Source organism: Balaenoptera ricei, chromosome 9 (assembly GCF_028023285.1).
Source record: "Balaenoptera ricei isolate mBalRic1 chromosome 9, mBalRic1.hap2, whole genome shotgun sequence".
Lineage (NCBI taxonomy): Eukaryota > Metazoa > Chordata > Mammalia > Artiodactyla > Balaenopteridae > Balaenoptera > Balaenoptera ricei.
Genome location: NC_082647.1, coordinates 44,850,147 through 44,876,095, shown reverse-complemented (window position 1 = coordinate 44,876,095; position 25,949 = coordinate 44,850,147). Strand labels below are relative to the sequence as shown.

The window sequence follows — 25,949 nt, the reverse complement described above, 5'->3', positions numbered from 1 at the left end:
GTTATCTATTTTATATACAGTAGTGTATATGTGTTAATCCCAAACTCTTAATTTATCTCTCCCTACCTTCCCCTTTGGTAACCATAAGTTTATTTTCTATGTCTGTGGGTCTATTTTTGTTTTGTATACAAGTTCATTTGTATCATTTTTTTTTTTTTTTTTAGATTGCACATGTAAGCAATATCATATGATATTTGTCTTTCTCTCTTGGGCTTACTTCACTTAGTATGATAATCTCTAGGTCCATCCGTGTTGCTGCAAATGGCATTATTTCATTCTTTTTTATGGCTGAGTAGTGTTCCACTGTGTATATATACTACATCTTCTTTATCCATTTATCTGTCGACGGACATTTAGGTTGGTTCCATGTCTTGGCTATTGTAAATAATGCTGCTCTGAACGTTGGGGTGGATGCATCTTTCTGAATTAGAGTTTTCTCCAGATATGTGGCCAGGAGTGGGATTGCTGGATCATATGGCAACCCTATTTTTGGTTTTTTAAGGAACCTCCATACTGTTTTCCATAGTGGTTGCACCAATTTACATTCCCACCAACAGGAGGATTGTGTAGGAGGATTCCCTTTTCTCCACACCCTCTCCAGCATCCGTTTTGTAGACTTTTTAATGATGGCCATTCTGACCCGTATGAGGTGGTACCTCATTGTAGTTTTGATTTGCATTTCTCTAATAATTAGTGATGTTGAACATGTTTTCATGTACCTATTGTCCATCTGTGTATCTTCTTTGGAGAAAAGTCTGTTTAGGTCTTCTGCCCATTTTTTGATTGGATTTTTTGTTGTTGTTTTTGTTATTGAGTAGTATGAGTTGTTTGTATATTTTGTCCTTGTTGGTTGCATCGTTTGCAAATATTTTCTCCCATTCCATAGGTTGTCTTTTCGTTTTGTTTATGGTTTCCTTTGCTGTGCAAAAGCTTTTAAGTTTGATTACGTCCCATTTGTTTATTTTTGCTTTATTTCTATTGCCTTGGGACACCGACCTAAGAAAACCTTGATGCGATTTATGTCAGAGAATGTTTTGCCTATGTTCTCTTCTAGGAGTTTTATGGTGTTGTGTCTTGTATTTAACTCTTTAAGCCATTTTGAGTTTATTTTTGTGCATGGTGTGAGGGTGTGTTCTAACTTCATCGATTTCCATGTGGCTGTTCAGCTTTCCCCACACCACTTACTGAATAGACTGTCTTTTCTCCATCGTATGTTCTTGCTTTCTTTGTCAAAGATTAATGACTGTAGATGTGTGGGTTTATTTCTGGGCGGTCTGTTCTGTTCCATTGATCCATATATCTGTTTTTGTGCCAATACCACACTTTGTAGTATTGTCTGAAGTCTGGGAGGGTTATGCCTCTGGCTTTGCTTTGGCAATTCTAGGTCTTTTATGGTTCCATATAAATTTTAGGATTATTTGTTCTAGTTCTGTGAAAAATGACATGGGTAATTTGATAGGGATCACATTAAATCTGTAGATTGCTTTGGGTAGTATGGCCATTTTAACAGTATTAATTCTTCCAATCCAAGACTATGGGATATCTTTCCATTTCCTTGAATCGTCTTCAATTTCCTTTATCAGCGTTTTATAGTTCTCAGCATATAAGTCTTTCACCTCCTTGTAGACCATTTACTTTAAACCTTGCAAGATGACAGAAACATTCAAAATAACTTTTAACCATGTGCAATTTATTTGATAAAAATAAAATGTCAAATAGTACTGACAAACTTATGAAGGCGTCAGCCCCCCACTTCCCCCTACTCTCCAATATGATTCATTTCTACCTTTATTTTTTCTGATGGCTAACTCCTTATCTCTAAATAATGAGATGAGGTTCTCCATATCCTTGCCAACACGTTATTATTTATCTTTTTAAATTTTATTTATTTATTTATTTATGGCTGTGCTGGGTCTTCGTTTCTGTGCGAGGGCTTTCTCCAGTTGCGGAGAGCGGGGGCCACTCTTCATCGCGGTGCGTGGGCCTCTCACTGTCGCGGCCTCTCTTGTTGCAGAGCACAGGCTCCAGACGCGCAGGCTCAGTAATTGTGGCTCATGGGCCTAGTTGCTCCGCGGCATGTGGGATCCTCCCAGACCAGGGCTCGAACCCGTGTCCTCTGCATTGGCAGGCAGATTCTCAACCACTGCGCCACCAGGGAAGCCCTATTTATCTTTTTGATTATAGCAACTCTAGTGGATATATGGTGGTATCTCATTTTGGTTTTGATTTGTGTTTCTCTGATTGCTAGTGATTTTGAACACCTTTTGATGTGATTATTGGCTACTCATTTATATTTAACAGTCAAGCAATAAAGGCTAACTGCAAACCATGTGTCCTTGGGGCCAGGGGCCAGGGCTTATCAACTGGTGGGCTTCATCTTAGGGCAGTTAGGGACTACCTCACTGTCTCACTGGGGACTTGGTTATCAGTAGCTGTGTGTCTTTTCTCCTGAGGTGGTTTTCTTTCTTTAGAGGTTTCTTTAAGTCCTGTCTCGGGAGAAGAGCTAGTCCCATGTTTTCTGGAGCTTGGTGGGGAAGGGAGTTAGAGGATTGACTATTCAAGATGTAGACAGGTTTTTTTTATCCTTGTATTTTCAGTTGTTTGCCCTGTTTCCATGCTATTTCACACTTGGTGTCCCTCTAATCTGGAATCACTTGCTTAGTTCAACTGCTCCAGAGATTACACTTTCTGTATCCTGTGGAGGTCTGGGTACCTAAATGTTAATTACACAGACATTAAAATATTACCCTTATCTTCAGATCCCACCTCACCCCACTTTCTGTGGTGCCTGGTGCTTTTCAGAATTTTGGGGGGTGGATGAATGTATTCCTTTCTAGGCATTTAGATTTGACCTTTCTCTTCTCTTCTCTATTGTTTACCTTTTCTTTGTTCACTTGCTATCTTCATAGATTGTGGTTAGGCTTACCATAGTTCTGATTTCTTTGAAGGAGTTGATGTCTTTTACTCCTTGTTGTTTGGTGTGGTTTGTTGCTGTTGTTGTTTTTTTTAGAGGAGACATAAGGGTCTTTAGCTGATTATCTTGAAATGGGAAGTCATACCTGCTCTTTTGTTATAATGCTTCTATAAAATATTGAGGAGAAACTTGTCCTCAGAGTCACTAGTCAGTTAAAAGAAAATCTGAGTGCCTGTCTCCACAGGCTTTTAATTCTACCCTGAGTAAAATAATAATAAAGGGGGTGAGAATGGTTGCCAGGTCATGATTACAGAAGCTTGGCTGTAAGTCATGGGCAAAAAGCTTTATTGTCTGCCCCCATGGTTGAGTGAGTTATTTCACCTCTGGGACCCAGTGAATGTTCAGACAGTTGAGTAATCCTACCTTCATGTACATGGTTGGCAGCAGGTCAAGTAATATCTGAGTACTTGGCATAATAATGAATGGGGAATATAGAGGGAGTATAAACGTTTGACAAGACTGTCTCTTAGTTTCCTACAATTTCATTTTCATGGCTACTAATAGGATTGGTTTTGCTCAGAGATTAAGGGTGTTTTTAATTTTGGTAGATGTTTGGGATTACCATTTTTCTAATATAGTTTCTGGAGGGGAGAGGAATGAACATTGTGTTAATCCACAATCTACTATAAGAACATTTTAACCCAGTGTTTGTTAGAGAGGCTAACAATCCCAGGGTCCAATTTCCTATTTCAATACTCCATTTATAACTGGAATTCTATAAGCCCCAGTTTGACTAGTGGATACTGTGGTATTTGGCATTCTCATGGATTAATGAACCCTGGAAGGTCTGTATATTTCCTTTTTCTTTGTGTAGTGTCATCCTGTTAAATGGTCTTCATAGAAGCTTTTGAGTTTTCCAATTGTACCTTGATTTGGGAGTTTAAGATCCCAAGCTTTTATATTTTGTAAGTGCTTAAGCCAAGCAGGTAGCCCATTCAGCAATCTTTGTAATTACCACTCTCATCAAACAATCAAGTGCAATAGCCATTTATCTCTCAAAGTCTTCCACTGGTACTCTGTCGCACACTGCACCAATGTTAATTTGAATAATTGTGATTCCATTGCATACCATGTATTTCTGTTGTTTTTTTCCTCAAAGGGAAGTCATCTGTGCGTTCATCAGATATGTGAGCAAACTAGTCCCCAAATCTTTTAAGTACTCTATCAGTTAAGATCCCAGCAGGAAACAGAATTCATGGCAGATGTTCAAATGAAGTGGAATGAAGAAGTGGGATTACAGATAGAGATGTGGAAAGGGTTTGGAGAAGAGATTGTCTCTACAGTTAGCAAAAATAAATATAAGCTATCTAATTTAAGTCATTGTATTTTGGTGTATCTTTGTTATTGTAGCTTGGCCTTTTCCCTAACTAGTACAAGAATTTACGTTATTACGACTATGTGTAGACACTACTGACAACTGAGATTTGATTACCTTTCCTTTCTTTGTTTTCTCTGAAGTTAAAAATAATATAAGAAATAGCCTTTATACCCTTTACCCATGTTTTCCTATTGTTAATACTTTTATCTTATTTGCTTTATCATTTCTTTCTCTCTTTTGCACTCACTCTCTCTTTCTCTCTCATGTGTGCACAATTATTTTTTCTGAACCATTTGAGAGTACATTATATGCCTCGTGGCCCTTTATTCCTAAGCACTTTAGTGTGTATTTCCTAAGAATAGGAATATTATTACATAACCACAGTACAGTTGCTAATTTCATAAAATTACTTTGATATAATACTTTCATCTATTCTAATATCCAAATTCTAATTTTTTCAGTTGACCTAATAATATAATAAAGTGCTTTATAGGATTCCGCCCCCACCCCCCGCCACCCTCATCCCACTGTTATAGGATCTAGTCTAGAGGCAGGCAGTGCATTCAGTTGAATGTATTTTTAGACTCTTTTTTAAAAATTAAATTAAATTAATTAATTAATTAATTATTTTGCTGTGCCATGCGAGGCATGTGGGATCTTAGTTCCCAGACCAGGGATCAAACCCGCGCCTCCTGCAGTGGAAGCGCAGAGTCTTAACCACTGGACTGCCAGGGTAGTGCCATTTTTAGCCTCTTTTAGTCTGGAAAATTTTCACCCCCTTTCTTTGTCTTTTATGACATTGACATTTTTGAAGAATGTAGTCTCCCCATCATTTAAAAAAAGAAAATATTGCTCATTTCCTCATTTTGTTTGTCACCTGTTTCCTTGTGATTACGTTGAGAATATGCATTCTTGGTCAGAATACTGCCAAGAATAGGTAATATAGCATTTGTTTCACAGTATCACATAGAGTCATCTTTATTGATAATTAATTTTGATCTGCTGGTCAAGGTTTTGCTTGATTTTTCCACTGCATAATTACTGTTTTCCCCTCTTGCTACTAGTAAACAGTACAAATATCCTGCTTTTTGTCAAAATTTCCCTGTAAATTTATCATTCATTGATGATTCTTGCCTGATAAAACCTTTACTGTGATGGTTGCAAAATGATTTTTCTAACTCAGCATTTTCTTCACATTTGCCAGTTGGCCCTTAGTATTCTACTATATGCAGTAGATATTCCTTCTCCATCATTCATGTATTTGTCTATTTATTATAGTGTGCACTCATGAATTTCTATAATTCAATACTGAACTTAATAATTTTGGTGCTTAAGTTGTCCCTAGCATTTTTTGTTTTTTTTACTTTCTAGCATAGCAAGATGTTCCAGGATAATCTTATACCTATCCTGCTCCAGCCATGGAGTAAGCTTTTTCTCTGAAGAACCCTTGTTCTTTTCAGTGGGAAATGGTATTAGAGACCAAGATCTAAGTGCTAGGTGTGCTCAGGTTACATAGTGTCTTTGCTTTTAGGCCCTTTCAGAGGGCAAAGCTAGGAGATATGTACATGTGCAAATACACATACATATATACAGATATACATAAACACATACATGCATACATATAAACATGCACATAACCATGAATATATGCACATAAGTACGCATAAACTCATACATTAACATTATTTAGATACCGCAAGTTCACACCGGTATCTCCAATTTCACTCCATCCTTACCTGATTCTTTATTGCCTTCCCCATTCCATATTTATATGTCCTGTCTTCCAAAGTGGATCCCTGACTCCCGACAACATCAACACATGTATTTACTTGCTCATTCCTATAATACATCTAAAGTAGTTTCATAATTGCTTCTGACCATACCACTTATCATGTAAACAAACCTCTTTTTCTATCTTCTCTTTCTAGCTAACTCACTCCCCAAATCAAGTGCTTCTCTAAGGCTGCCACTTCCAGTCCTGCACACTTTCAAGCTCCTTTCCTGTAGCCAGAGCCATGAATTCCTAGGTCCCACCCAATGTTAAGTATTTACATTTATTGTTTCACATATTCTTCTGATTTTGTCTGTGCTTTCTCTAAAATCTCTGCTTCCCTCTATTCCTTTTCATAGAATCTTATGTAAGTCTTCCCTTCTCCATTCCCCATACCCTCAGGTTTTTAGTAGTAGCAGTGGGCTGATGGTGGAAGCACTGTTGGAATTTTCTCCCCCACCCCCCTTATGTATGGTGGAGATTACAGTATTCTCCATCTAATAGTAATGCAGAAGGTATGGGTGCAGTGTTGTTTTATGGTTTTTTCCAGGAGAGTAAAGGAGGGAGGGTTTTGGAATTAGGTGACCATCATTATTCCCTAAATCCAGAAACTCTGTTTTATTTATTTATTTATTGCTGTGTTGGGTCTTCGTTTCTGTGCGAGGGCTTTCTCTGTGGCAAGCGGGGGCCGCTCTTCATCGCGGTGCGGGGGCCTCTCGCTATCGCGGCCTGTCGTTGCGGAGCACAGGCTCCAGACGCGCAGGCTCAGTAATTGTGGCTCACGGGCCCAGCTGCTCCGCGGCAGGTGGGATCTTCCCAGATCAGGGCTCGAACCCGTGTCCCCTGCATTGGCAGGCAGATTCTCAACCACTGCACCACCAGGGAAGCCCCAGAAACTCTGTTTTTTAAAAGACACTTTCAGGTCCCAGAGATATTAAAAGGAATATAAAGGAATATTATGAACAACTTTACACCAATAATTTAATAACTTAGATGAAATACACAAATGACTTGAAGACCACAACTTACCACAAACTGACACAAGAAGAAATAGAAAGTCTGGATAGCCCTATATCTACTACATTTTTTGAATTCATAAATAGCCCTATATCTACTACATTTTTTGAATTCATAATAAAAACCTTTTCACAAAGAAAACTTCTAATGTGTATAGTTTCACAGGTGAAAGGTCATAGACTGAAATGTAAAAGCTAAAACTGTAAAACTTGTAGAAGAAATAATTAAGAGAAAATCTTTATGACCTTGGAGTAGGCAAAGATTTCTTAGGGCATTTAAAGCACTAATTATAAAAGAAAGAAAATAATAAATTACATTGCACTCAAATTAAAAGTCAAAAGACAACTTCAAAAGAGAACTGTCAAGAAAATAAAAAGACAATCCTTGGGCTGAGAGAAAATATTCACAATGTATGTTGCTGACAAATTAGTTGTATTCAGAATATATAATGAAATCTTATAACTCAGTAAGAAGATAAACAACTCAATTAAAAAAAAATAAATTTATTTATTTTATTAATATTTATTTTTTGCTGCATTGGGTCTCTGTTGCTGCACGCAGGCTTTCTCTAGTTGCGGCAAGTGGGGGCTACTCTTCGTTGCGGTGTGAGGGCTTCTCATTGCTGTGGCTTCTCTTGTTGTGGAGCACAGGCTCTAGGCGTGCAGGCTTCAGTAGCTGTGGTGCGTGGGCTCAGTAGTTGTGGCACACGGGCTTAGTTGCTCTGCAGCATGTGGGATCTTCCTGGACCAGGGCTTGAACGTGTGTCCCCTGCATTGGCAGGTGGATTCTTAACCACTATGCCACCAGGGAAGCACCAACCCAATTTTTAAAAATGGACAAATATTTGAAGAGACATAGCGCAAAAGAAGATATGCAAATGGCCCAGTAAGTGTGTGAAAAGTTGCTCAGCATCATTAGGCCTCAGGGAGATTCAAATTAAAACCACAATGAGATACCTCTACATATCCAGCAGAAAAGCTACAATAAAATTACTGGCTGATCACCTTGATGTTGTGACAGCTTGATTTTATGTTCTTGTAGGGCAGATTTGCGGAAAGTCCAAGGTATTTCCTAAACTCCTTTGACTTGGGATGTCTCAACTCCCAAACTCTCTCTTCTCTGTGGCGCTTGTAAGGGCTTGGTTTTAGACTGTGTTAGGTGGGTGTAGAGCAGACCTTACTCTGGGGCCTGGCCCTTACTCTTAACAGAGCAGCCTTTCTCAGGGTATTTACAAGGTATTAATGAGGTCTTTTCATATCAGCTGGGTCAGGCCTTTAACATCCCCCAGCACTGCTTGACCTCTGGTATCTGTTCCATTCTCACCCCTGTAGCAGTCATCCTCTGATAAATCCTGCACAGTCTCTCCATGTGCATGCTCAGCTCAGCGCTCAATTAGAGTCAATCAGGGAACATCTCACAGCCTTCTGTTTCTCCCACTGAAAGGCTCCCTTCTCTCTGGTGCCTTGCCCCAGATTTCAGGTTCTGCAGCTGCCCCCAAGTCTGATAGCTGCCTTCTTAGCTTAGTGGGGCTACTGTGCTCTGCTTGAACTCCAGCTTGCTGTGCTGCAGTTGGAAATTATCTCCTGACAGAGCTTGGGCAGATGCAGGGGCTCACCTCATGAGTTTCCCTTCTCTTGGTGTCATAGGCTGTGCTGCCTGTTGTGTTAAATGCCTGCTGACAGTAGCCTGATATGTTTTGTCCAGTTTATAGTAGTTTACAGTAGGAGGGCTAGTTATTTTGTTTTAGCTGGAAGTTGAAATCCTCCAAGAGAGTCTAGATGTGTTAATACTTGGAAAACGAGATTATTCATGATTTCCTAAGAGAGAATAGGAAAGCTGTAAGATTTGCCTTAAACTTCATTCAGGAGCAGTGAAGAATGAGTCCACAGAACAGCTTTACAGGAACAATGATGGGGAAAAAATTGTTTCCTGGTTGTACTCTGCTGAGTTCAGGAAGGAAGGAGACTTCACCTTTCCATTTGCTACTCTTCTGACTGTTCAATTCTATTAGTTTTATAATTTAAAATGGTTAAAAATAGATCAAGTTTAATCTTATGGACAGGCAACCCCTGAGACAGAATAATAGACCACATAAAGACAAATGGCTGTCATGCAGCCCCAAACCAAAGAGTTTCTACCATTCCAACAACGAGAGAGAAGGAATGAACTATCACAATCAAAGAGACCAGTGAAAAGCTTAGAACAAGGATAAAGAGCAAACCTAGAGCTCTAAACTAGAGACTTGGCATTGTTTTATCTTCCCAGATTAGAAATTTTTTTTCTATTTAATCTATTAAAATGTAATTGAACTAAAAATGTTAGGATTACTAGATACATGATCACAGGTATCAATAGTTTCAGGAAAAATGGCCAAGTATACATAAAGGAAAAAGAAAGATAAGATTTAAAATGTTTGGAAGAACCACATCAATAGGAGTTTTGGTAAAATGAGATCTAACACCAGCTAGTTGCCTTACTGGAATTTATGAAGTATCCCTTAATACCAAACTCTGAATGAGTCATTGAAACAGACATAATTAAGAAATTACAAGATATTGGAGAAAACAAAATCAATTTCACAGTATATATAGTTCTATTGGAGAGGCAAAATTGGCTCCAGTGACATTACTCACATTGAGTTGCGAAATGTCACACTTTTATTCCCTTGAATAAAGTTTATTCTTGTAAGTTTTGTAGAATTTATTCAGTGCTTTTATTGTGGGAAATTTTTCTAGAAATTTGCCCACTTCATTGAGGTTTTCAAATTCATTGGCATAAAATTGTTGTTGAGGTGGCAGTAGTCATGGCATCTCAGTGGTTCCTTTTTTTATAAGATTCTTTTTTTTTTTGATGTGGATCATTTTTAAAGTCTTTATTGAATTTGTTACAATATTGCTTCTGTTTTTTTCTGTTTTGGTTTTTTGGCCCCAAGGCATGTGGGATCCTAGCTCCCTGACCAGGGATCAAACCCGCACCCCCTGCATTGGAAGGTGAAGCCTTAACCACAGGACCACCAGGGAAGTCCCTCAGTGGTTCCTTTTTGATAACTTTTTGAAAAAATTATAAACTCACAAGAAGTTGCAAAAATAGTACAAAAAGGTCCTGTATACCCATCACTCAACTTCCCCCAATAGTAACATTGTACAATGTGAAAACTAGGAAACTGATATTGGCACAATACTACTGACTAGATACAGACCTTACTTGGATTGCATCACTCTTTACCTGAACTGATTTTTTTCTGTGTGGGTATAGTTCTATGAAATGTTATCACTTGTGTGGACACAGGTAGTTGCCATCCCAATCAAGATATGGAACTGTTCCATCACACAAAGGCCCTCCATTGTGCTACACTTTTATAATCATACCCCTCCCTAACCTCTGACAGTCACTGACCTGTTCTCCATCGCTCTAATTTTGTCATTTCAAACTTGTATAAATGGAATCGTATGGTATGTAACCCTTAGATATTGGCTTTTCTTCACTCAGCATGGTTAATGATATTGAACATCTCTTCATATGCTTATGTGCACCCATATTCCCTATTTGGTTAAGTGTCTATTTCAAACTGGATTTGGTGTTTTTTGTTTTGTTTTTCTAACTGCGTTGTTTGTGTTTTTACTGGTAAACTCAGAGCGTTCTTTATATCTTTCGGATACAAGGCCTTTGTCAGATATGTGATTTGCAAATATGCTTTCCCAATCTGTGGCTTATCTTTCTAACCTCTTAACAGGGTTTTTCACAGAGCAAAAGTTTTTAATTTTGGTGAAGTCCACTTTATCAATTTTTCTTTTATGGATTGTGCTTTTGATGTTATATCTAATAATTCTTTGCTTGCCTTAGGTCACAAAGATTTTTTTCTGAAAGTTTCCCTCTAAAAATATTATAGTTTTACTTTTTACATAGACTTATGTTCCATTTTGAGTTAAGTTTTGCATTAGTTTTCAGGTTTGCTTCAAAGTTCATTTTTCTTTCTAAGAGGGTTCAACTGTTCCAGCACAATGTGTTAAAAATGCTATCCTTCCTTCATTGCATTGGTTTGCGCCTTTGTCAAAAATCTCTTGGCCATACTCGTGTGGATATATTTCTATGTTCTCTATTCTGGTCTACTGATCAATGTGCTTCACTACTAAATAACCAGAAGATCGCTGAAGAAATCAAAGAGGAAATCAAAAAATACCTAGAAACAAATGACAATGAAAACACGATGACCCAAAACCTATGGGATGCAGCAAAAGCAGTTCTAAGAGGGAAGTTTATAGCAAAACAGTCCTACCTCAAGAAACAAGAAACATCTCAAATAAACAACCTAACCTTATACCTAAAGCAATTAGAGAAAGAAGAACAAAAAAACCCCAAAGTTAGCAGAAGGAAAAAAATCATAAAGATCAGATCAGAACTAAATGAAAAAGAAATAAGGAAACAGTAGCAAAGATCAATAAAATTAAAAGCTGGTTCTTTGAGAAGATAAACAAAATTGATAAACCATTGGCCAGACTCATCAAGAAAAAAAGGGAGAAGACTCATATCAACAGGATTAGAAATGAAAAAGGAGAAGTAACAACTGACACTGCAGAAATACAAAGGATCATGAGAGATTACTACAAGCAACTCTATGCCAATAAAATGGACAACCTGGAAGAAATGGACAAATTCTTAGAAAAGCACAACCTTCCGAGACTGAACCATGAAGAAATAGAAAATATAAACAGACCAATCACAAGCACTGAAATTGAAACTGTGATTAAAAATCTTCCAACAAACAAAAGCCCAGGACCAGATGGCTTCACAGGAGAATTTTATCAAACATTTAGAGAAGAGCTAACACCTATCCTTCTCAAACTCTTCCGAAATATAGCAGAGAGAGGAAACTCCCAAACTCATTCTATGAGGCCACCATCACCCTGATACCAAACCCAGAAAAAGATGTCACAAAAAAAGAAAACTACAGGCCAATATCACTGATGAACAAAGATGCAAAAATCCTCAACAAAATACTAGCAAACAGAATCCAGCAGCACATTAAAAGGATCATATACCATGTTTAAGTGGGGTTTATCCCAGGAATGCAAGGATTCTTCAATATCTGCAAATCAATATGATACACCGTATTAACAAATTGAAGGATAAAAACCATATGATAATCTCAATAGATGCAGAAAAAGCTTTCAACAAAATTCAGCACCCATTTATGATAAAAACACTCCAGAAAGTAGGCATAGAGGGAACTTACCTCAACATAATAAAGGCCATATATGACAAACCCACAGCCAACATTGTTCTTAGTGGTGAAAAACTGAAACCATTTCCACTAAGATCAGGAACAAGACAAGGGTGCCCACTCTCACCACTATTATTCAACATAGTTTTGGAAGTTTTAGCCCAGCAATCAGAGAAGAAAAAGAAATAAAAGGAATCCAAATCGGAAAAGAAGAAGTAAAACTGTCACTGTTTGCAGATGACATGATACTATACTTAGAGAATCCTAAAGATGCTACCAGAAAACCACTAGAGCTAAGCAATGAATTTGGTAAAGTAGCAGGATACAAAATTAATGCTCAGAAATCTCTTGCATTCCTATACACTAATGATGAAAAATCTGAAAGAGAAATGAAGGAAACACTCCCATTTACCATTGCAAGAAAAAGAATAAAATACCTAGGAATAAACCTATCTAGGGAGACAAAAGACCTGTATGCAGGAAACTATAAGACACTGATGAAAGAAATTAAAGATGATACCAACAGATGGAGAGATATACCATGTTCTTGGATTGGAAGAATCAACATTGTGAAAATGGCTCTACTACCCAAAGCAATTTACAGATTCAGTGCAATCCCTATCAAACTACCAATGGCATTTTTTCACAGAAGTAGAACAAAAAATTTCACCATTTGTATGGAAACACAAAAGACCCTGAATAGCCAAAGCAATCTTGAGAAAGAAAAATGGAGCTGGAGGAATCAGGTCCCTGACTTCAGACTATACTACAAAGCTACAGTAATCAAGACAATATGGTACTGGCACAAAAACAGAAACATAGATCAGTGAAACAAGATAGAAAGCCCAGAGATAAATCCACGCACCTATGGTCAACTAATCTATGACAACGGAGGCAAGGATATACAATGGAGAAAAGACAGTCTCTTCAATAAGTGGTGCTGGGAAAATTGGACAGCTACATGTAAAAGAATGAAATTAGAACGCCCCCTAACACCATACACAAAACTAAACTCAAAATGGATTTGAGACCTAAATGTAAGACCGGACAGTATGAAACTCTTATATGAAAATATAGGAAGAACACTCTTTGACATAAATCCCAGCAAGATCTTTTTTGATCCACCTCCTCGAGTAATGGAAATAAAAACAACAATAAACAAATGGGACCTAATGAAACTTCAAAGCTTTTGCACAGCAAAGGAAACCATAAACAAGATGAAAAGACAACCCTCAGAATGAGAGAAAATATTTGCAAACTAATCAATGGACAAAGGATTAATCTCCAAAATATATAAACAGCTCATGCAGCTCAATATTAAAGAAACAAACAACCCAATCCAAAAATGGGCAGAAGACCTAAATAGACATTTCTCCAAAGAAGACATACAGATGGCCAAGAAGCACATGAAAAGATACTCAACATCACTAATTATTAGAGAAATGCAAATCAGAACTACAATGAGGTATCACCTCACACCAGTTAGAATGGGCATCATCAGAAAATCTACAAACAACAAATGCTGGAGAGGGTGTGGAGAAAAGGGAACCCTCTTGCACTGTTGGTGGGAATGTAAATTGATACAGCCACTATGGAGAACACTATGGAGGTTCCTTAAAAAAAAAAATAGAATTACCCTATGACCCAGCAATCCCACTGCTGGGCATATACCTCGAGAAAACCATAATTCAAAAAGACACATGCACCCCAATGTTCATTGCAGCACTATTTACAATAGCCAGGTCATGGAAGCAACCTAAATGCCCGTCGACAGATGAATGGATAAAGAAGATGTGGTACATATATACAATGGAATATTGCTTAGCCATAAAAAGGAACGAAATTGGGTCATTTGTAGAGATGTGGATGGATCTAGAGACTGTCATACAGAGTGAAGTAAGTCTGAAAGAGAAAAACAAATATCGTATACTAACGCATGTATGTGGAACCTAGAAAAATGGTACAGATGAACCGGTTTGCAGGGCAGAAGTTGAGACACAGATGTAGAGAACAAACGTATGGACACCAAGGAGGGAAAGCCGTGGGGGGGTGGGGATGGTGGTATGATGAATTGGGCGATTGGGATTGACATGTATACACTGATGTGTATAAAATTGATGACGAATAAGAACCTGCTGTATAAAAAAATAAATAAAATAAAATTCAAAAATTCAAAAAAACAAAAAAAACCCCAAAAATAAACAAATGGGACCTAATGAAACTTAAAAGCTTTTGCACAGCAAAGGAAACTACAAACAAGACGAAAAGACAACCCTCAGAATGGGAGAAAATATTTGCAAATGAATCAACAGACAAAGGATTAATCTCCAAAATATATAAACAGCTCATGCAGCTCAATATTAAAAAAACAAACAACCCAATCCAAAAATGGGCAAAAGACCTAAATAGACATTTCTCCAAAGACATACAGATGGCCAGGAAGCACATGAAAAGCTGCTCAACATCACTAATTATTAGAGAACTGCAAATCAAGACTACAATGAGGTATCAGCTCACACCAGTTAGAATGGGCATCATCAGAAAATCTACAAACAACAAATGCTGGAGAGGGAGTGGAGGAAAGGGAACCCTCTTGTACTGTTGGTGGGAATGTAAATTGATACAGCCACTATGGAGAACAGTATGGAGTTTCCTTAAAAACTAAAAATAGAATTACCATATGACCCAGCAATCCCACTACTGGGCATATACCCAGAGAAAACCATAATTCAAAAAAGTCATGTATCACAATGTTCATTGCAGCACTATTTACAATAGCCAGGACATGGAAGCAACCTAAGTGTCCATCGACAGATGAATGGATAAAGAAGATGTGGCACATATATACAATGGAATGTTACTCAGCCATAAAAGAAACAAAATTGAGTTATTTGTAGTGAGGTGGATGGACCTAGAGTCTGTCATACAGAGTGAAGTAAGTCAGGGAGTGAAAAACAAATACCGTATGCTAACACATATATATGGAATCTAAAAAAAAAAAAAAAAAAGGTTCTGAAGGACCTAGGGGCAGGACAGGAATAAAGAGGCAGAGGTAGAGAATGGACTTGAGCATACACGGAGTGGGAAGGGTAAGCTGGGACGAAGTGAGAGAGTGGCATGGACATATATACACTACCAAATGTAAAATAGATAGCTAGTGGGAAGCAGCCGCATAGCACAGGGAGATCAGCTCGGTGCTTTGTGACCACCTAGAGGTGTGGGATAGGGAGGGTGTGAGGGAGACACAAGAGGGAGGGGATGTGGGGATTTATGTATGTGTATAGCTGATTCACTTTGTTATACAGCAGAAACTAACACAACATTGTAAAGCAATTATACTCCAATAAAGATGTTAAAAAAAATAGATCAAGTTTAAGAAGAGTAAGTGCGTAAGTGTAGCTCCCTATTTCTTCAAATGTCATATGACATGTGTCTATGACTTCAAAGGTGGTTTTCAGCCAGTCCTTTGATAAGCACAAATATCATGTTTATAAGTTTTACATAGCTTTGGCAATGACGAAAGAAAATAATTTGAAATCTTTTGTTATTCTGAGTATTGGATTATCTTTCTCAGATAATTTCCTTCTAAGAAGTAACGTACTTGTTTAATTAAAATGGAAATATATGATATACTGATATCAAGAATATACAATAAGAATGTTAGACATCATGGGCTTCATAAACATCTTTCATCATTCAATTTTTACTTTAATATGATTAAAAATAGCTATCATTTATTGAATACTATTTCAGTTACTGTGCTAGGTGCTTTGCAATACTGCTTATATTGTATATCTTTTTTTTTTTTTTTTTGGCCGCGCTGTGGGGCTTGCGAGATCTTAGTTCCGTGACCAGGGATAGAACCTGGGCCCCCTGCAGTGGAAGCGTGGAGTCCTAACCACTGGACCGCCAAGGGAATTCCCTTAAGAAATAAGTACCTATAAAAAATGGGTGATACTTTACCCCAATTTTTCGTATGAGAAAATTCAGAATTACAAAATAAAATTTCTGTTCTTTCATCAGTTTGATAAATCACGTTCCTCTCCAAGTAATTCTGTATGCATTTAGAAAGACAGTTTATTTTGGAAGTTGTATTAATGGTAGACAATTTAACACAGAGATCTTAAAATTATGTATTAGCTAATTCAGTTTTCTCCCTTATTTTCCTATTCCTTGGCTTCCCCTAGCCTTTTCTTTTCTCTCTGATGTATTGTCTTCCTCTAACATTTCATCTACTTGTATGTGTGCAAATTCTAAGGGATGACAGAATGGTAGGGATGCTTGTAGTGGGGGAATAAAATTACTTTAGGTGTTTGCTGTACCCAATTCAGGTACTAGTAACAAAGCTACACCTGTAGGTTTGATCCCATCGCTGGCTAATTAACTGCACCTGTTTAACTTCTGCATCCATTTTAGCCTTGTGGGGATTAAGTAAAAGGCTATGGTTAGTTCCCTAGAAACTTGTTCTCATGACTAAGAAACAGCTCAGAATGCATTTGTTGCTGACTGAATCCATAATCTTATATTCGTATATGAATATAAAGTGCACCAATTTGCTTCACCCTCCCACTCCTATTTGGTAAGAGGAATTAACTTTGCATGTTTTTCTTACATTTGTTGGAACCAACATGATGAACCAATAGCACCAATAGAAGCTGGATGAGAAGAGAAGCTCTAGAATCATTTTATCATTAGGATATATATATATTCTTTTTGATTTACATCCTGTCCCTTTTTTCTTGAATTTTCTTCTTAGGAAAAGTTCATGTTTTAGGAAACTAACATTAAAGGGAAGCTCTGAATGCTGATTCTGCATTAGACAGGGAAAGGGTTGTTACTACCATGGGTAATTCATTGTTATTAGTTTCCACATTCTTACCCATTTGAGGATCAAAGGCTTCGTTTAAGTCATTGAACTCTGACCCCTTACAAGGCAGCACGCACTCTGACACTAGGCCACCAGGCCTTCTGTGTTCTTGTTAAATATATAATGTCATAATGTACATGCTGTTCTTTTGACTAGTGTAATGGCATCTACACTTCTGCTTTTAATAAGAATAAGACCCCTTTATAAATACTGCATTAAACATAGAATAGTTCTTCCACTAGTAGCAGATGCTCTTTACTCATGGTTGACATAATTTTTTGGTTTCCAAACCTAGGTCTCAGTCCTATCCTTGCAAAAAACCAAGTTGAACTTTATGTCTTCTGTTTACCAGAGAAAGAGATTAGTGTCTCTCTATACAAAGAAAAGTAATTATTAGCCATACAAGAAAAGTGTAGGTACTATATTCCATTCAAGGTTGATAAGCCACTGGAGTGAAAAAGAATTGCCTTTTAATAATGAAAACAATCCCTGATCTTTCACAAAAAAGATATCTATGGAGAGTATAAAAACAATCAGATAATAAACCTATTGAAAATCAGTTTTAGGATCATCAAGAGGTTTGCTGTGCTTGGCTTCTTCACATGGTCATAGTTTGTGCGAGAACTTTAACCTTATTTGATGCAGCAGATGCATGTGTTTGTCTAGCTTATTGATATAGTATGAAGGAAAGGGTCTCTTGGATGGGCCAAATTGCTTTTTGTTTTATTGATTATTTTATGAAATTGGGATTGCCTTTCTTTTTTAAATAGTTAACCAACTTAAAATTGCAACCCTTGGAAAAACAAGAATTATGTTTGGTGAAATTTGACCCTTCATTTTTTTTTTTTTAAAGATTTTTTTGATGTGGACCATTTTTAAAGTCTTTATTGAATTTGTTACAATATTGCTTCTGGTTTATGTTTTGGTTTTTTGGCTGCGAGGCATGTGGGATCTTAGCTCCCCAACCAGGGATTGAACCTGCACCCCCTGCATTGGAAGGCGAAGTCTTAACCTCTGGACCACCTGGGAAGTCCCGACCCTTCATTTTTTCTTTTTTTTTAACATCTTTATTGGAGTATAATTGCTTTACAATGTTGTGTTAGTTTCTGCTGTATAACAAAGTGAATCAGCTATATGTATACATATATCCCCATATCCTCTCCCTGTTGCGTCTGCCTCCCACCCACTCTATTCCACCCCTCTAGGTGCTGACCCTTCATTTTTAATAACTGAAAATTTCTCATACATTGATGTATTTATGGTATGTTTTGCTAAAAAGGCTCTATGTTAATAGTCATTTGTTATGTGACAGAAAAGAGCATACTTAATATTACTTGCAGTTCCTAATTTTTTTAACACTAAAGGTGCTTTTTTTGACATTTAGCATTTCTGCTTACATGAGCCACTATATCTGTGAAGTGTTTTGGACTTAAAGAAACTTTGAAAACAGAGGCATTGACTAAAATTCAAAAATTTTAGCTCCCCAAACACCACCCACTGGTTACTTAAATTTTATATTGAATCCATACAATGTTTATAATGCAAATACATTCAAAATTTTCATATTTTGATAAGAATAACATTTATAATTCTCAGAATGCACATATATTCCAGCCATGCCAAGATAACACTTGTGTTCAAACAACAGTAGCTGGTCTGACGTTTAAAAGAAACACTTGCTAGCTGAAGGAAATTCCTCTTGAGGCACGAACTGGAAACCATGTTGAGTATGCTAAGTGATTCCATCTGACCTGCAGAAAACCACTGTGGGTTACATTTTCACTTTGCACATATGTCACTGACAAAGCCAACTGGCTGGAGTAAGATTTTTGAAATGGACATTTCTGGCTGAGCTTGGAAGACTGCATTTTTAAATGTGAAACATAAAAAACACACTATTCACTGGTTGCACATTAAAAGCAAATGGCCAGAGGAAACAAGATGAACTATAAAAAGCTCATAGGATAAAAACATTAAACTTTGTGTACAATTTTAATTTATTCTATTTGTAGTAGGTTTAAAAATAATTATCCTTAATATAATAAGCCAACGTCCCTAAAAAAGCAAAACGATTTACAATCAACCTTATATTACAGAGAAGGATACATTGAATAGCTTAATAAAGAAAAGATTTTGGCATTGTTCCTTTTATAAATGTTTATTTGCAACTGTATATAGATTTCATACTTTTTGAGTGAAGACTTGGAAAATCGATGTGAATCAATGTACTTTTGTCCTTTGAGGAAATGCAGTCTGGGATGGAAAAAACTCTAAACTTGAAGCAAAAATTTCTGAGTTCGAGTCCTTGTTTTGCCATTGATTCACTGTCCATATAAAACATACTCTTTTAGCCTTGGGTTTCCCTCAAAATATGGTTATGTGTTTACCTCATCCTGTCATTGTCAGTAATGAACTGTTATTTAGAAGTGGCTTAAGCTCCTGGTAAGAAAGCCATTTTTGTAAATTCAGGGTATTGTTTTTACAGTGTGCACTAACTGAACTGGTACAGCCAGAGCTTATGAACCACATGTGGCATTGAGAGATTGTTGAGTATTCAGAAGTAGTTACCCAAGCCATTTTAGTTAGCTGGGTTTTACCATAGGCTTCTTTTGTGAAGCTCTTTGCTAGATACTGTTAGAGTTATAAGATAAATAAATGCTAGTGTCTTAGCCCTAAGAAATAAAGGAAACCAATGTAAGAAACCAACATGAGTTACATGCTGAATTGTGCCGGGTACTTTGCTGGTTATTGACAGACCTCATGTAATAACCTATATCAGTTGAAGACTTCACAGCAGCTTTTATTCAGTGCTTACTATGTGCCAGGCATTTTGCTGGAGTTGCGTAACTGTAGTTTATTTTACAGATGAGGAAACTAAGCTTTAAAGAATTTCCTTAAGAGCATATAGTGCTAAGTGGCAGGGTGCACATTTCATGCATGCATTGCTTCACAGTTGGGGGCAACATATTTTCAAATGAAAAGAGTTTGAGAGTTAGATATCATGACATAGTTAAAAAAAGGGCATATTTCCGTGTTGAGGGATGATCAGAGTGGATGCCACTGATATTTTTTGACTGACCCACCCCTCTTTTGCCAAATGGGAGAAGTTCTCTGGTGTTGGGATGTTCAGGATATTCTCGATTGACTAACACTTGGAATTTGCTTTGATGTTCGCCTGGGTCCTGTTGTTAGACTGAGTCTTCACTATCACAGTGATTCCTATTAAATATAAAACTACTTTTTATACAACTGTGTCCATAAACATAAAGACTAGATTTAAGGAGTTTTGAGCACCATCATGTTTAGGAAATGTGAAGATAATTGGTTCTCAGGCAGGCACACTGTGATTTAATAGTAAAGAAATGAGTTCTATGTGATACATTCTTTTTTACATATATTATTTGCAATATTGTAAGTTATCCAAATCATCTGTTTACCAGTTTACATTTAATCTTACAGCAACTCATCTTAAACAAATGCCAACGCCCTTCTTAATTCTGAAATTAGCATGGAGTAATAACAATAAAATGAAATACTCTAAGATCACCTTTGAAATGCAAGTTATAAAATTTCACTTGTCTAAGGCTAAGGGAGAGAAAACATGTTTTATGGTTTTGACTTAGACTAAGAAATTTGTTTTACAACTACAAAATTAAAGTCATGTACCTTTTCTAAAGTGTAAGAAAAATCTAAAGCCTCTTTTATAAGTTTAGCAGTGCTCTTTGCACATGCAATTTCTCCTGTCCTGGTGGCAGTTACCAAATGATGGCTTTTCAGCATCAGACAGAGCCTACTTGGAGCCCCACCCCTGCTGGTGTCACTTTCTCTGTTAAGCCTTTCTTGTCTGGCCTGCTGGTTTGGTTATTTCTCCATTTCTATTTCTACAGAATTTGTTTATACCTTACCTTTAATTATTGCATGTACTAAGTTGTGGTATAATGATTTGTTTTAGTATTTCTTGACCCCAGTGTTTGTTTCTTGAGATTAGGACTATATTTTATTCATATTTTTAATCTCTAGTACATAGCCCAGTCTCAGACATACAGCAAGTAATTAACATCTGGATTGAATGAATATGATAATTATATTTTGATTAAAAAAATATGTATAAGATTGAAATCACCAAGTACAGTGAACTCCATGCAAAAAGTATTTATTTTAAAACATTTCAGTTTGAAATTAAAATGTGTTCTTTGGTTATTTCATTTTAACAAGAAGAAAAAAAAATTAGGGGAAACTGCTTTCTACTGTGGATGTTATGTACTTGATTAAATAATTCCCTTGCTTTTAAATTACCCACTTTGTTGTTACAGAAAAATTGTAGAGCACTGGAATTTTGGAATAAATCTAGAGTGCTTCAGGCAATTCATGTAGCTGAAGATAAAGGTTTTGTACTGTTCAGATACTAGAGTAATTTTTAATTGCTTATAACCTCTTAACTTTTTTTTTTAAAATTTTTATTTATTTATTTATTATTTTTGGCTGTGTTTGGTCTTCGTTTCTGTGCGAGGGCTTTCTCTAGTTGTGGCAAGTGGGGGCCACTCTTCATCGCGGTGTGCGGGCCTCTCACTGTCGCGGCCCTCTCACTGTCGCGGCCTCTCTTGTTGCGGAGCACAGGCTCCAGACACGCAGGCTCAGTAGTTGTGGCTCACGGGTCTAGTTGCTCCGCAGCATGTGGGATCTTCCCAGACCAGGGCTTGAACCCGTGTCCCCTGCATTGGCAGGCAGATTCTCAACCACTGTGCCACCAGGGAAGCCCCCCTCTTAACATTTTTTAAACAACCTTACAAACCTTGCCAGAGTTGCTGTTCTTCATAGAGGTATGTGGCAAGTTTGAATTTGGAAATGAATTTGTGTTTGAATTTTAAATAAGGAAATTATTTTGAAAAGGGAATCATGTTTGCATTTGAGGAACTTGGAGGTGATGAAAATAAAAACAACTATATATCTATTATCTATGTATTCATATATATATATATATTTAAAAGAAGTATTCTTGGTTAAAGATTAAATACACTATAGGAATTTTAACCTTAAGAGGAAAATATTGCAATATATATAGAATGAAATTGGGCAGTCTTTGTAAATGAAAGGAAGCCAGTGTGTAATTAGTGATAGCAGACACTATATGAATTTGAATATAATTTTAGCCTCTTAATCTATGTAGCATGAACTCTATTGAAAATTGAAACTTTTTCTTATTTCTTATTGTGTGTGTGTGTGTGTCTGTGTGCACGCGTTTCTGTCTAAGGAGTCAAAGACTTATGCACATGTCTATTTGTTTACAGGAATAATAGAGATTATATGGAGTTCTGCTCCTTAAATTTTTTTTTCTCTCTTTTATAACCAAGGCATCAAATTGGTTTGTGGTTGAGTTTTGAAAAAGTCTAGGCTACCATAATGGTGGAATTGGGTGACATCTTTATTATCACATGAACTGGAGGATCAGGATCATTGGCCTTGATTTCTATGCTGTTCTGTAGGTCCTGCTAACAAGGAGTTCTAATGACATTGAAAATGGAGGAATAAGATGCTTCATCATCATCTCTACCATCATTGCCTTAATTTGGGCTTTCTCTGTTTCTCATCTACATTGCTGGAAGAGGCTCCCTGCTGCTCTGTATGCCTCTTATCTTGCTCCCTAGGCTGCCTGTTTCTTTCTTCCTTCCATTCTTCATTCTGCTGCTTTAGAGTAATCTCTCAAAGCACAAATCTTATCATGTCTTTGACCTGCTTAAAATTCCTCATGGTTCCCATCACCTGTGAGAATAACAAGGCTTATATAAGTCTCTGGCCTGCTTAACTCTATCATCTGATCTTACTTCAGACCCCAGCTTGAAACAATACTTTCTCATGCTTCTGCCTGTACAGTAAAATTTACTTTCCCTCAGTTTTTCATTTAGCCAACTCCTACTCTTTCAAAATTCAATTCAGGCTCACTTTTTTGGTGGGAGGACTTTGAAACCAATTACACCTACCTCTTGTCTCATCCCCCAGTCCTAGGTATGCCTTTTATGTGAAACTATAAGACCCTTTGTGTGCTTCTATCATGACACCACAATGTCTTATAATTTTTTATTTGTCTGTTTCTTTCACTGGACTATGAGTTCCTTGAGATCAAGAACTTCTTTTATCTTTTCATCTGTGATGTCTGACAGAACTTCTATTTATTTAGAATCCTAAAAACTCAAAGGAATGTTTAGTATTTATTATATTTGAGTCTATTTTGCAAATAGCTACTGGTCCAAAGGCTAGTGCCACTTTGTAGTAAAACAAGTAGTACCAATTGTCAATTTGATTTTCTAACCTCTTTATATTTGGTAAATAATTGCTCTTATCTGTTAACATAGGTTTAAGGTTGACTGAGGCATATTTAAAATTAATTTTTCCTCCTTTCTTGATGTTTCCTTAAATGGGTCTTCATGTATGTAAATGTGGTGAGTGTGGTATTTACTTTTGAACAGGAGTTTTGTGATTCTTCACATTTATATTTTAAAAATTCTAATGTGAGACATTTATTATTTATGATAAAAACTACATTTAGTGGGCATGTTTTATGAGTGATTCTGCTAAATTCTTTGTATACAGTATCTTATTTAATTGTCGAAACAATCTTGTCAAGTCAGTGTGATTAAACTTCATCATACAGATGAGGAAACTAATGCTTATAAAATAAAATTTCTTGCCTCAGTTTACACAGCTATTAAGTGATAAGCTATTAAGAGCTGAGGTTTGGACCTGGGTGGATCTGACTTGTAGACTGAGTTCTTAACTATTTTGTCTCCCTGTTGCATTTATGACTGTGATTGAAAATAATAATTTGAAAGCCATAAGTTCATTTCAAGTTTTTAAAAACCTTCTTACAGTGCACATTTTCAGTTAGGATTAACTTGAGAGTACAGTGGCAAAATAATGTGTTAAAATGCCAAGTTTTACTGGCTTTTTATTCCATTAAAATATATTAATAGGTTAAAATTAGATTCTCCTTCTCTTCTCTCTCCTCTCCCCTCCCTCTTCTCTCCTCCCTCCCTCCCTCCCTACTCTCTCCCTCTTTCTCTCTCTCCTCTGTAACTTATTTGTTGAATAGATTGAATTGTTTGTCCTATTAATTCCCATAGTCTAGTTTTTGCTTGTTGCATGCCCATGGTGTCTTTTTTTTTTTTTTTTTAATAAATTTATTTGTTTTTATTTTTTTTTTGGCTGTATTGGGTCTTCGTTGCTGTGCGCCGGCCTTCTCATTCTCTAGTTGAGGTGAGCTGTGGCTACTCCTCGTTGTGGTGTGAGGGCTTCTCATTGCTGTGGTTTTTCTTGTTGCGGAGCACGGGCTCTAGGCGCGCGGGCTTCAGTAGTTGTGGCACGTGAGCTCTAGAGCGCAGGCTCAGTAGTTGTGGCACACGGGCTTAGTTGCTTCGTGTCACGTGGGATCTTCCTGGGCCAGGGATAGAGCCTGTGTCTCCTGCATTGGCAGGCAGATTCTTAACCACTGCACCACCCGGGAAGCCCCCCATGGTGTCTTATAGATGTGTTCCTCTGTCCTTCAAATTTGTAAATTTGTAGTTAGATCTAGAAGCTTTATCAGATTCAGGTTTGATTTTTTGGCAAGACAGCTTCACAGCTGGTGTTGTGTACTTCTTCTATAAGTAGGTACATGATGCCAGGTTGTCTGTCTTTGTGTTGTCAATAGCCATTGATGATCATTGCTTAGATCAGTATTTTATTAGAGATTCAAAATTGTTATATTCTGATTTTGTCATTTCTTTATTATGTAAATACATCTAAAAGAATAGATTTTTAATAAATTATAAACTATTTGGTTACCCAGAGATACATTTCATATAGGAAAGGCAGGATGAATGCTTGGTTCTCTTTTGTTTTTCTAAATACAGAGTTGGTTCCGTAGAACCCTCCAAAGATGACAAATTAGTTGTTATTTTTGTTATTTGCGTATTATTATGAACTCATGGATTTACATATTTGGTGCATTTTAATTTACTGAAGTTGTTATTTTTATTAATGCTAAAAATAATACCATACCATTTTTGGCCAAGGGAACCTTTACAAGTTGGTGCTTCCGAGCCCTTTTGACAGAGCTCCAGTAGTCCCTGTCAGCATTCTTGCTTTCTGTTATGAGATATTCCAGCCACATCTTGTATATTTCCCCTTCCAGAACTGGAATAAGTCATTTTTTTTAAAGGAGCATATTTCTTTTTCTTGGTGGGAAATGGCATTTGAAGATCACAATCTGGGTGCTAATGGTGCTGATTGCTCCTGGTTAGTTATTGCTTCTGGTTTGTTTTGGTGGATAGAGCTAGGAAATATATAAAAATAATTTTTAAAGATAAAATATATTATAGGTTCATATTGATACTTCCAGTTCATATTCAGAATTACAGGATTTACTTATACTCATTCATCTTATATACATACACGTGCATGTGTTCTGGAACAATTTTGGGAACACTGCCATAGTCACTGGTTCTCAGACGTTTTTTCTTTCCCAGGATAACCAAAGCTGCAACACACTTTCTTTTGGCTTTGTGGCAATGATTTTCATTCTCAAGGGAAAAAAGAGATGGAGAACCTATAGGTTCTCATTGGTGAGTGTCAGTGCAGTTTGAAAAACTATCTTTACACTCATTCCTTTGAGAATTCATACCCCAGAAGAGGAAAATTTGTCCTGGGAATTCTCCTCAATATTCTGTAATAACTAAATGGAAAAAGAACTTGAAAAAGAACAGATACATGTATATGTATAACTGAATCACTTTGCTGTACACCTGA

General features: G+C 36.9%; 1 protein-coding gene across 9 annotated transcripts in view; it reads left to right on the top strand.

Annotated features, from left to right (window-relative positions):
• Window positions 1-25,949, top strand: part of BBS9 (Bardet-Biedl syndrome 9) — a 713,234-nt gene that overhangs the window by 47,427 nt on the left and 639,858 nt on the right. The window lies entirely within an intron of this gene.